The sequence below is a fragment of the Mus caroli genome, unplaced genomic scaffold (genome assembly GCF_978045245.1).
Source record: "Mus caroli unplaced genomic scaffold, Mus_caroli_1 scaffold_2, whole genome shotgun sequence".
NCBI lineage: Eukaryota > Metazoa > Chordata > Mammalia > Rodentia > Muridae > Mus > Mus caroli.
In genome coordinates this window covers 91862230-91875235 of record NW_028227257.1, presented here as the reverse complement: position 1 = coordinate 91875235, position 13006 = coordinate 91862230, and positions in this window count along the sequence as shown.

Below are 13006 nucleotides of genomic sequence, written 5' to 3'. Positions count from 1 at the left end.
AAACTTTCCTCTGTGCCCATATCATCAAGTCTCTTCCCACTTTATTCTCTATAAGTTTCAGTGTCTCTGGTTTTATGTAGAGTTCATTGATCCACTTAGACCTGAGCTTTGTACAAGGAGATAAGAATGGATCTATTTGCATTCTTCTACATGCTAATCACCTGTAGCCAGTACCATTTGTTGAAGATGCTGTCTTCTTTCCACTGTATTGTTTTAGCTTCTTTGTCAAAGATCAAATTACCATAGTTCTGTGGGTTCATTTCTGGGTCTTCAATTCTATTCCATTGATCTACCTGTCTTTCACTATACCAGTACCATGTAGTTTTTAACACAGTTTCTCTGTAGTATAGCTTGAGGTCAGGGATGGTGATTCCACCAGAAGTTCTTTTATCTTTGAGAATAGTTTTTGCTATCTTAGGTTTTTTGTTATTCCAGATGGATTTGCAAATTGCCTTCTCTAACTCTGTCAAGAATTGAGTTGGAATTTTGATGGGGATTGCATTGAGTCTGTAGATTGCTTTCAGCAAGATGGCCATTTTTACTATATTAATCCTGCCAATCTATGAGCTCAGAATCGTTCTTAGAAGGGGGAAAAATACCCATCGAAGGAGTTACAGAGACAAAATTCGGAGCAGAGACTGAAGGAACAACCATCTAGAGACTGTCCCACTTGGGAATCCATCCTATAAACAACCACCAAACCCAGACACTATGGCAGATGCCAACAAGAGTTTGATGACAGTACCCTAACATAGCTGTCTCCGGAGAGGCTCTGTTAGTGACTGGAAAATACAGAAGTGGATGCACACAGTCATCCTTTGGACTGAGCATAGGATACCTAATGGAGGAGCTAGAGAAAGGACCCAAGTAGTTGAAGGGGTTTGCAGCCCCATAGGAGGAACATTAATATGAACTAACCAGTACCCACAGAGCTCCTTGGGACTAAACTGTTGTGTCTGTCCAGCAGATCACAGCCTGGGTTCTAGCCTGGAAAGGCATTTTGGAAACCTGGAAGAGAAGAGGGGCTAGGCGGCGAGAGAAAGAATTGCAGCTAAGACAGCATTCTGATCAAAGCTCAATTTTACTTTTTCAGACACTCAGTTATAAAGGAAGGGGGAGGGAACCCGATTTCCCGCCAAGTAACTCGGGGTCCAGTAGCAGGACAAACACGTGTGTGCCTCCAAGCACCAAAGCGACAGGGTCCAGCAGTGGGCGTGGCAGAACGAATGAGCAGGAAACTCCACCCTTGAGCAAGCAGGTTCCAGGGTGGGGGAAGAGAGACCACACTAAACCACCGATCAAGGAAAACACATGGTGGTACTGGTGGCTCTAACTGCATATGTAGCAGAGGATGGCCTAGTCAGTCATCAATGGGTAGAGAGGTCCTAGGTCCTATGAAGGTTCTATTCCCAGTATAGGGGAATGCCAGGGTCAGGAATGGGAGTGTGTAGGTTGGGGAACAGGGAGAGGGAGGAAGGGATAGGAGATTTTCGGAAGGGGAAGTAGGAAAGGGGATAACATTTAAAATGTAATTAAAGAAAATATCTAATAAAAATAATTCTTTGTTTAGTTCTATACCCCATTTTTTATAGGACTATTTGGTTTTCTGGAATCTGATCTCTTGAGTTCTTTGTATATTTTTTATATTAGCCCTCTCTTGGATTTAAGATTGGTAAAGATCTTTTCTTAATCTTTTGGTTGAACGAATGAGCAGGAAACTCCACCCTTGAGCAAGCAGGTTCCAGGGTGGGGGAAGAGAGACCACACTAAACCACCGATCAAGGAAAACACATGGTGGTACTGGTCTTTTGTCTTATTGACAGCATCCTTTGCCTTACAGAAGCTTTGCAATTTTATGAGGTCCTATTTGTTAATTCTTGATCTTACAGCAGAAGCCATTGATGTTCTGTTCAGAAATTTTTTCCTGTGCACATATCTTCAAGGCTTTTCCCCACTTTCTCCTCTATAAATTTCAGTGTCTCTGTTTTTATGTGGAGGCCCTATATCCACTTATTCTTGGGCTTTGTATAGGAAGAAGAAAATGGATCAATTCAAATTCCTCTACATGCTAACTGCCAGTTGAGCCAGCACCCTTTGTTGAAAATGCTGTCTTTTTTTTTACTGGATGGTTTTAGCTCCTATGTCAAAGATCAAGTGACCAGCATTTTTATATAATCAACAACCAAACTAAGAAGCATATGATTGCATTCCATAAGAAGCCTTCTTTGTATCTCTTAGGAATTTATATAATACAAATAATCACAAATTTTATCTACAAAATCAATTTATTTGACAGTTCTTATATATTTCAGACTAAAATAGCATAAATTCAACAAGTTAGAGTCTATCATCTTATAAGAAAGTCTGTATAAACCATATACCACCAGTTAGAATTTATTGTATTATATGATAGACTGTGTGAACCATTCCACATGTTTATAAATTATCAGATTTGTCTTTTCCCTAATGGATAATAAGTTATGCTATAAATACACAATGTCTAATCTTTCTAGTCTCTTCTTATTGAGTGTTGATGTAGTGCTCAATTTAGGGTTATTATATATTTCAATACTCTTTCTTCATATATCACTGATATAAATTATAATGTATTCAATTTAAAAGATTAGGTAATTCATTGAAAATCTCTAGGATAACTGAAGTAAGAGGTATATACTGATGTAAACATGTTATCATGTCTAAGATTTAAGCAATTATACACGATATATATTAGTGAATAAAAATATTGCTGATGAATGGTGAGCTTTACACTGTACCCTGACTTTTATCATCCAGGCCATAGCTCTCCCTCTTTGAGGAGGCCTACTGAACCTGAGGAACATTTTGGTTAGATGCCCTATCTGTCAATTCCCTGAGTTCTAGATCCACCATGGACACAGAACAGGAAAGCTGTGTGCAGTCCCTCACTTGACCTTTATTATCCATCCCACAGCTCTCCTTATCTTTTCAAGGTGTTCTGCAGGGCCCCAGGTACAGCCAGATTGGAAACCTCCCCACTAGTCTCATGCTTGCCTATTCCACCAGGTGCATAGCCACCCGAGGTGAACAACATCCTGTTCTCTGAGCATTCATGTCCACAGATCTTTCTGCCTTCCTGAAGGATTCTGCCAGTATCAGGAATATTCAGTCAACACCATGTACAACCTGATAGCTAAAGTGTAGCATAAGAACACAATCATCAAGAGCCAGGGCAATATGGCACCACCAGAACCCAGATGTCAGGCTATATCAAGCCTTGGATAGCCAAACACAGCCAAAGAAAAAGGAGATTACCTTATAATTACTTATAAAGATGAGAGAAGCCTTTAAATGGGAGAAAAATAAATTTCTTCATGAAATACAAGAGAAAGAAATCAAACAGGTGAAGAAAATAAATAAAATTGATCAAGACATGAAAATGGAAATAAAAACAATAAAGACAAACTGGGGGAATTCTGTAAAATCTAATGAGTAGAAGATAGGATAGAAGAAGTTCTTTTTTTTTTTTTTTTTTTTTTGGTTTTTTTTTTTTTGGTTTTTTTGAGACAGGGTTTCTTTGTGTAGCTCTGGCTGTCCTAGAACTCACTTTGTAGACCAGGCTGGCCTCGAACTCAGAAATCCACCTGCTTCTGCCTCCCAAGTGCTGGAATTAAAGACGTGCACCACCACTGCCACTGCATGGCAAAAGAAGTTTCTACATCAGTCAAAAGCAGTGTTAAATATAAAAAGTTCCTGACACAAAACATCAAAGAAATATGAGACACTAGGAAAAGACCACACTTACAGATAATAGCTATTGAAGAAGGAAAAGAGTTCCAAGTCAGAGTTCCATAAAATATTTTCAACAAAAATCATAGAAGAAAATTGCCCAATCTAACAAAAAATAAGCCAATAAACATACAATAAGCTTATAGAACACCAAGTAGATTGGAACAGAAAAGAAAATGGACCAGCATATAGTAATCAAAGCACTAAATGTACAGAACAAATAAAGAATATTAAAACCTGCAAGGGAAAAGAGCAAAGTGACATATAAAGGCAGACTGATCAGAATTAGGTCTGACTTTTCAACAGAGACTCTAAAAGCCAGAAGATACTGAACAGATGTTATTAAGACTTTAAGAGATCACAGATGTCAGTTCCGACTACTACACTCAGTAATACTTTCAATCGCCATAGACAGAGCAAAACAAGATATTCCATGGCAGAACCAATTTTAAACAACATCTTTTCACTAATCCAGCCCATCAGTCAGCATAAGAACACAATCATCAAGTGCCAAGGTAACATGGAAATACCATATTCTGATACTGGAAAAAGCCCTCTAACCCATGCAGAATAATAATAACAAAGAAAACATGGGAAATAAGTAACTACAAAAGAACAAATTAAAATGAGGTAAGGCACCCCCAACACACACACACACGTACACATGCATGCAAGGGCAGGTGCACAGAACTTCTCCATGTCTCCTAGAACCTTCTTCAAAATTGACCATATTCTTGGTCACAAAGCAAGTCTTCATAGATGAAATCAAAATAATCCCTTTTGTCTTATCAGAACACTATGGATTAAGTCAGGAATTTGACAACAAGTTAAACAACAAAAAAACCTACAAACTTGTGAAAACTGAGCTTCTCTCTATTGAATGACCAGTGGGTCAGGGAAGAAATAAAGAAATTAAAAACTTTCCAGAACTCAATAAAAATGAAGGCCCAACATTCCTAAATGTGACCAGAACTTCAAAAATTATGCTGTTGTCATGACAACTAGTTGAAAAAATTACATAAAAAGTCACTATTCAGAACTCAATTCCCTAATCAATAGTGTCAAAAGTTAATGCTCTTTTTTTATTGGTACAAAAATTTAAGTACAGGTTATAAGTTTAAAGAAACAACTGGAGCATAATTGGGATTTGAAAAGGTGCTGTAACTCTTCTCAGGATCAACAAGGGCAAGCAAACCATTTTTTTTCTCAAAAAAAAAAAAAAAAACATATGAGTAGGGGTAGCCTTTCAACAGAGTCCCTTTCTTTATTAAAGTATCACATTATATTGCTTTGTCCATATGTGAATGTCACATCTTGCTTAAAGTGATTGAGTAAATGATGGAGAATCAGAAGACAATGAAGTCACCACCAACATGCAATTGTAGAAAGCTACATAACTGAAGAAAAGAAATAATTAACTGGTTGTAATTTATAGCCTTAAGACTTATTTATTAGACATTTATTCAATTCCATCTCATTTGAATAAATATAATTCGATAAAATATATGACTAAAAATTACATAAATTAATTGCAAACTTACCTGGTAGTATTTAAGCATGACCAAAAAGGCCAAATTTAAAAATATCAAAAAGTTCTTCATGGTAGCATTTCATTACAAGGTGGGTATAATTAAATAATTTGAAAACAGCTGCATTACAAACAGAAGAAGCTTCCATAAATTATTTAGATAAATATTACAGCTCTTGGATTGTTACAGGCATCTTCTGTATACACAATCAAAATGTATCAACAAAATATAATTTTGTATATGAATATATGCATGTATCAGAATATAAATGAATATTTATATCCATTGTTAAAATCAGTGAATAAAAGAAGTATGTGATGTACAAAGAACTAAGTACATGTCAGGTTTATTGTTTGCAAAATAAAATAAACAGACAGAATTCGACATATAAAATTCTATCACAAGGATTTGCACAAGTTTATTGTAAACAGCATTTATCTTGATAGTCTTAGATCACTTTTTTAATCAGCATCTGAACTCTTTATCAACTCCCAACTGAAAGCCAACTATAACAAATAGCATTCTAAACAAAATGAACCATGTATGGTTACTAAACAATCATCATTTACAATATACGAAGAAGACCACTATAAAATTATATAGAATTATATACTATAATTCACCAGTTGTTATTAAAATCTAAAACAGGATAGATGAAGAACTTCCATGAGTAAGGAGGTAGCAACATCCATACATGAAATATCAAAATGAAACTAAGCATTCCTCACAATGAGTATAGTTTCATAGGACTCTAAAAGATAGGGTTTTGGGTTATGGCACTGAAAGGAATGTAGGAAACTTATCAGGATGTACTGGATGTGAGAATAAAATGTTAAAACATTGCATGGTTTCAATGTATAATAATTTTTAATGTTCTTAGTATATGAGAGTAATAGACAAATAAGTTTAAATAAATCTTAGCTTCATTTTCTAGTTCTAATTAGCATGGCTATTAACACTAAAATGTCAGTATTATTTTCCCAATGAAGCTATTTCCAAATTTACAAGATAAACCAATTGTAAAAAATAGTACAGTTCATAATCACATAGTTGTGGTTTTAGATTAGATATTAATTGATATAACACAAACTGTGGTAAAAACAGAATCACAATTGTTTTTGCACCATGTGGATGCAATTTTAAAAGTCTTCATCTAGTCATAATGCAGAAAACAACTCACTCAGGGTGTTCAATTTAGCCTGATACATCTACAACATAATATGTTGTAATATAATATAATACAACTCATGGACCCAGGACTCAGTGATCCCTGCAATGGAGTGGGGCAGAAATTCTGTAAGAGCCAGAGGTCCAGAACATCTACTAGGAACTATTATCTTCTGAATAGTTGAAAGCTGAGCTAAATTGATTAAAATGAACACAACTATAGTTAATTAATAATCGTTATTAATGCATGCATAGTAAAGCAGTAGGCAGTATTAAGAAACCCTACAACTTTCTATAATGTCTTAAGTACATAAATTTAAATGTAGAGCAAATAAGTTGTGAAACAAAAATCACCTGCTTCTTAGTGAGTCTGGGTCTAGTGTGAGGATTGAGAACAAGAGATAGATACAACTAGAATATATTGTATACATGCATGAAAATCTCAAAGAATAACTGGTATATACTTAAAGTTAGCAAAACAGCTTTATGTATAATAGGAATAGAAGCAAAATGTTATACATGTAACATTTGGTCCATTTAATACAAGATGCAAGGTCACTATTTTGGCAAGGGTTTGGCAACATCTGTTATCTCCCAGTCTGGACTGAAACTAGTCATGTAACCTACAATGACTGTGAACGCCCATTCTTCCTCTCTTTACCTCCAAGTGCTGGGATTCCAAACTTATGCTACCACAACTAGCCAAATCCACATTTTTATAAACTATCACACAAACTCTAAATAAAAAGAATATAAGAATATCAATGTCAGTTTATTTTAAACAGTATCTGCATACACAAACTTAGATAAAATTTTGAATCGTTAAAAAGATTTTTCTTTAAGATGCATCTTTAAATAACAACTAAAAACTGTACCAATTTAATAATTAATTTGATTAAATAATTTAATACATTTATAAAATTATTTTTTCTTTGTTTTTCAAATTCTTCAGTCAACGGCTAATAAAATATAAACAATTATAGAAATATAAACCCATAACCCTAATCATAAATTTTAAATTAATTTAAATAAATTTCAAAATTAAACTGTAATTGTGAAAATAAAATCACATTAAGAAAGTTTATTTAGAATATGTCAAAAATATTGAAAACTAGCTTGAATATTTTTATTAGAGCTTAAGATCACTTTTTTTCTCTTGTAGAAGATCTCGGTTTGTCTCCTAGTACCTTTATATTGTCTCACGTTGATCTTTAACTCCAGTTCCTGGGGTCCTCGCATGACCATCTTAAATACCAGACACACATTTGGTACACACGTGTGTGTCCCACTCACTCACAAATATAATAAAAATAAGCCAATCCTTAAAGGTACTAGAAACATAGAAATATCTAAAAGGTTGACAATGAGGATGATTATGTAAGATTATTGTAAATTATTTTCATATGATACTGTAATAAAACCCTGGTAATATGAGACCATCAAAGAATGTATTTTAATACTATTTTTATTAAAAATGAAATTAAGTGTCCATTTACAGATATTTAAACACACCTTATAATTTAGAAAGAAAAATATAAAACAATAGGCTCTTTGGGTTGTATTTCGGCTAAAAGAGTCCACCTCCAGTAAATAGGCACGACCCCCAGTAGAGGGACAGGACCACACATGCATCTCAAAATTTTTAACCAAGAAATATTCCTACCCAAAAGAATAGCAGGAACAAAAAAATGGAACAGAGACAGGAAAAGTCCAGACACTGCCCCACCTAGGGATCCATCCAATCTGCAGACACCAAACCTCAACACTATTGCAGATGCCAAGAAACACTTGCTGACAGGGACCTGATATGGTTGTTCCTTGACAGGTTCTACCAGCACCTGTCTAATACAGATGAAGATACTTATAGCCAACCATCCGACTGAATTCAGGGACCCCAGTGGAAGAGCTAGGGGAAGGACTGAAGGAGCTGAGGAGGACTGCAACCCCATATTAAGAGCAATATCAACTAACCGGTCCACACGGGGCTCACAGGGACTGAAACATCAACCAAGGAGTATACATGGAGGGATCCAGGATTCCAGATACATATGTAGCAGAGGATGGGCTTATCTGACATTAATAGGACGGGAAGGAGGCTTGATTTCTCCAGCATAGGGAGATGCTAGAGAGGTGAGGTGGGATTAAGTGAATGGGTAGAGGAACACCCTCACAGGGAGAGGGAGGATAGAATAGGGGTTTGGTGGAGGGGTAACTGGGAAGAGAGATATCATTTAAAATGTAAACCAATAAAATGATTAATCAAATAAATAAATAAAATCTACAAAATGAAAAATGGGCTCTTGTAATAAATATGATGTACTTGAGGTCAAAATACTCAAAATTGGATGTCCAGATTAAAATTAATGATATCACGTTTTCTTTAAAGTTCTTTGGAAATTGATAAACTTTACAGATGTTATACAGTTTTCAGAGGTTATAGAGTTGGTAAACTGAAATAACACAGCATTTTGCATCAACACTTAAGCTCTGTCAATCTTTCCATAAAAGCCTGTACTATAGACCCTAAACATTTTTTAACTCCATGCAATCATCAGTTTCAAATCCATATACTCCTCTAGGTATTATTTCATTTTCCTTTAATTTTTCCTAAAACAGTGCATGGTCTTTTCTCTAATAGTCATTCTATTGGATACTCTAAGGCTGTTCCTGTTCCTGGTCTTACTCTGAGGTCTCTCAGCAGAAACCTTGGTCACTGATCTCTTCCCTGAGCAGTGGCCTTAGAATTCTTTACAGGCCACTTTAAATTTTACTCAACATTATGAGGCAGGATCCTACTCCTGAGGTGAAATTTAATAGACAAGGTTAAATCAGATTTAACTCTGTGACTTGAGTCATGATTTTCATCTCTTTGCAAGTAACATCGGTTACTTTGTATTTTTGGAAATAGAGCACTGTATATTCACTGTCAGTAACTCTGTATGCACATCAGCACATCATTTTATCATGTGCGTAAATCAATGTTCTTCACACGCTCATTGGGGATACTACCTATCAGTTCTAGCCTCATAAAGGTGTATAAACAAGTAGATTGCACACATATGTGGAAAAACTTTTATTGGAAAGTACAAAAATGAACTCATGTTACATTTCTGAGTTACATGGTTTCAATTTGAAAAAACACTAAAAGGTATTAAATTTCATTAAATTGAAGAAATATGTTCAAAATGAATTAAGGGAAGGAATTGCCTGGGAAGGGAAGGGAAGGGGAGGGGAGGGGAGGGGAGGGAAGGGGAGGGGAGGGGATGGGAGGGGAGGGGCCAGGCAGTGATGGCTCACTCCTTTAATCCCAGCACTTGGGAGGCAGAGACAGGTGGATTTCTGAGTTTGAGGCCATTCTGGTCTATAGATTGAGTTCCAAGACAGCCAGGGCTATACAGAGAAACTCTGTCTGAAAAAAAAAAAAAAAAAAAAAGAAAGAGAGAAAGAGAGAAAGAAAGGAAAGAAGGAAAGAAAGAAAGAAAGAAAGAAAGAAAGAAAGAAAGAAAGAAAGGAAGGAAGGAAGGAAGGAAGGAAGGAAGGAAGGAAGGAAGGAAGGAAGAGGGAGAGAAAGAAAGAAATACAAAGAAAGAGAAAGAAAGAAAGAAAGAAAGAAAGAAAGAAAGAAAGAAAGAAAGAAAGAAATTGGAGAGATCTCATATGAGTAACTTAAAGGCAAAACTAAAAGCTTTAGAACAAAAAGAAGCAAACACCAGGAAGAGTAGAAAGCAGTAATGAAAGTCCAAGCTGAAATCAATGAATTAGAAAAAAAAATAAAATAAAGAGAATCAATGTTGGTTATTTGAGAAAATCTTCAAGATAGACAAACTCTTAGAAAAACTAACGAAAAAGCAGAGAGACGGTATCCTAATTAACAAAATCAAAAATGAAAAGGGAGTCATAACAACAAATACTAAGGAAACCCAAAGATTCGTTAGGACTTACTTCAAAGGGCTCTATTCCACACAACTGAAAAATTTAAATGAAATGGGTAATTTTCTTGATAGATATCACGTTCCAAAGTTAAATCGAGATCAGGTAACGTATTTAAATACCCTAACAACCCCTTAGGATGTAGAAGAACTCATTAAAACTCTACCACACCCCTCAGTCTTTCAAAAAGGAGCTGATGCTAACACTCCTTAAACTACTCCACAAAATATCGATGGAATGATAATTGTTGAATTCATTATATTAGACCACAGTTTACCCCGATACTTAAACCACACAAAGACTCTTAAATAAATAAATAAATAAATAAATAAATAAATAAATAAATAAATAAATCCGGACCATCTTCTATTATGAACATCGATGCAAGAATACTCAATAAAATACTTGCAAATCAATTCCAAGAATATATCAAAAATATCACCCACAGTGATCAAGTAGGCTTGATTAGGAACTTCACATGTGGTTTAATATTTAAAAATCCATCAAGGTTCTCTATCATATAAACAAACTGAAAAAAAAAAACAAATGATCATCTCATCTGATGCTGAAAAGGCCTTTGACAAAATCCAACTCCCCTTCATTATAAAAGTGTTGGAAAATTCGGGGATATGAGGTAAAATAAAAGCAATATATAGCAACCCAATAACAAATACCAAATTAAAAGGAGAGAAAGTTAGAGCAATTGCATTAAAATAAGGGACAAAACAAGGCTGCCCAGACTGCCTATCTATTTAATGTAGTATTTGCAGTTCTAGCTAGAGAAATGACACAACTAAAGGAGATTGATGATATACAACTTGTAAAGGAAGAAGTGAAAGTATGACTGACTACACAGAAGATGATAATATATATATACATGATGCCAAAATTCTACCAGTGATGTCCTACAGCTGATAAATACCTTCAGCAAAAGTGCCTAGATAAAATGTTATCTCAAAAACCCATCCTATATACAAATGATAAACAGCCTGAGAAATAAATTTAGGAAACAACACCTTTACAGTAGCCACAAATAATATAAAATATCTTGATACAACTCTAACTAAGCAAGTGAAAGGTCTGTACGATGATAACTTCATGTCCTAGAAGAGTAAATTGAAGAAGATATCAGAAGATGGAAAAATCTCCCATCTTTATGGATCAATAGGATTAACAAAGTGAAAATGGCCATCTTGATAAAAGCAACCTACAGATTCAATGTTATTCCTATCAAAATTCGAACACATTTTTTTCTAAACCTTGAAAAAACAATTCTCAACTTCAAGCTTGAATCTCACTCAGAAGAGAAAATAAAATAGACATTAGAGGCAGATGGAGAGAGGGAACTGGGTGGGAGAAGGAATAAGTAGGGCAGTGGAACAGAGATTGAGGGAATGGCAAATTGATGATAACCCAGATTAAATCCCATCCCATCAAAAAGTGCCAACCCCTGACACCATTAATAATACTATGTTGTGTTTGCAGATAGGAACCTTGCTTAAATGCATTCTGAGATGTTTCATCCAGCAGCTAATGGAAATAGATGGAGAGACTCACAGCCAAACATTAGGTATAGCTGGGGGAATCTTGTGGAAGAGTATAGGAAAAGGGAGCCAGAAGGGACAAGGACACCACAATATTAGCTAGAGATTAACTAACCTTAGCCCATAGGGGCACACAATTATTGATCCACCAACCAAAGAGGATACATGGGTTGGACCTATGCTCCCTACACAATTGTAACAGCTTGGTCTTCATTCACGTCCCCTAAAAATTGGATCATGGGCTGTCTTTGACTCTGTAGCCTGCTTTTGATCCTCTTACCTTAGGGGGATGCCACGTCTGGCCTCAGTGGTATAGGATGTGCACATTCCTGCTTGGAGTAGATATTGGAGGATGGTATGGTCCCTACTTCGTGGGTGGTGGATCGAGTTTTCCCTTCTCTGAGTGGCTAATAGAGATTGGGAATTTTGAAGGTCAGGCTGGGAGGAGAGGAAAAAGTGGATAAATAAATTAAAAAGAAAACATTGCTGACAATTCTATGGAATAAAAAGCAGAGAACTCTCGTAACAGCCAAGTATGTATTAGAGTTAATAACAAACTAAACAAAACCACCTCCACCTCCCCTGTATATGTTATATGGTTATGTTAACTTGATTAGCACTTAGAATATGAACAATAGGTAATCTTATCAAATAATGTCTTCTCTGCAGCAAAAGTGATTGTTATATTTAATAACTCAGTGTTTCTGAAACAACTCTAAAGCAAACCTTTTGTGTAAAGGCTTCAAGTACGAGAATGAGAGAATAACAAATAAGGCAAGCTAACAGTTCACAGTCGTAGTGAACTCACACACACTCAAATACACAATACACATGAGATGTCAGGACTGGTAGGATGACTTATGGAGGAAGGCTTCAACCACCAAGAATAACATCCTGTGCTCTTTTTCTGGACCTGTATAGTGGAAAGAGACAAGCAATTCCTGAAGTTGACCGTTCATGTTTATTTTCACATGCTGTCAAGTGCACACACTCTCACAAACATGCTGACACATAAACAACGAACAAATACAATAAAGTATTCTTTAAAATTGAGATCTAACAGAGACTTAT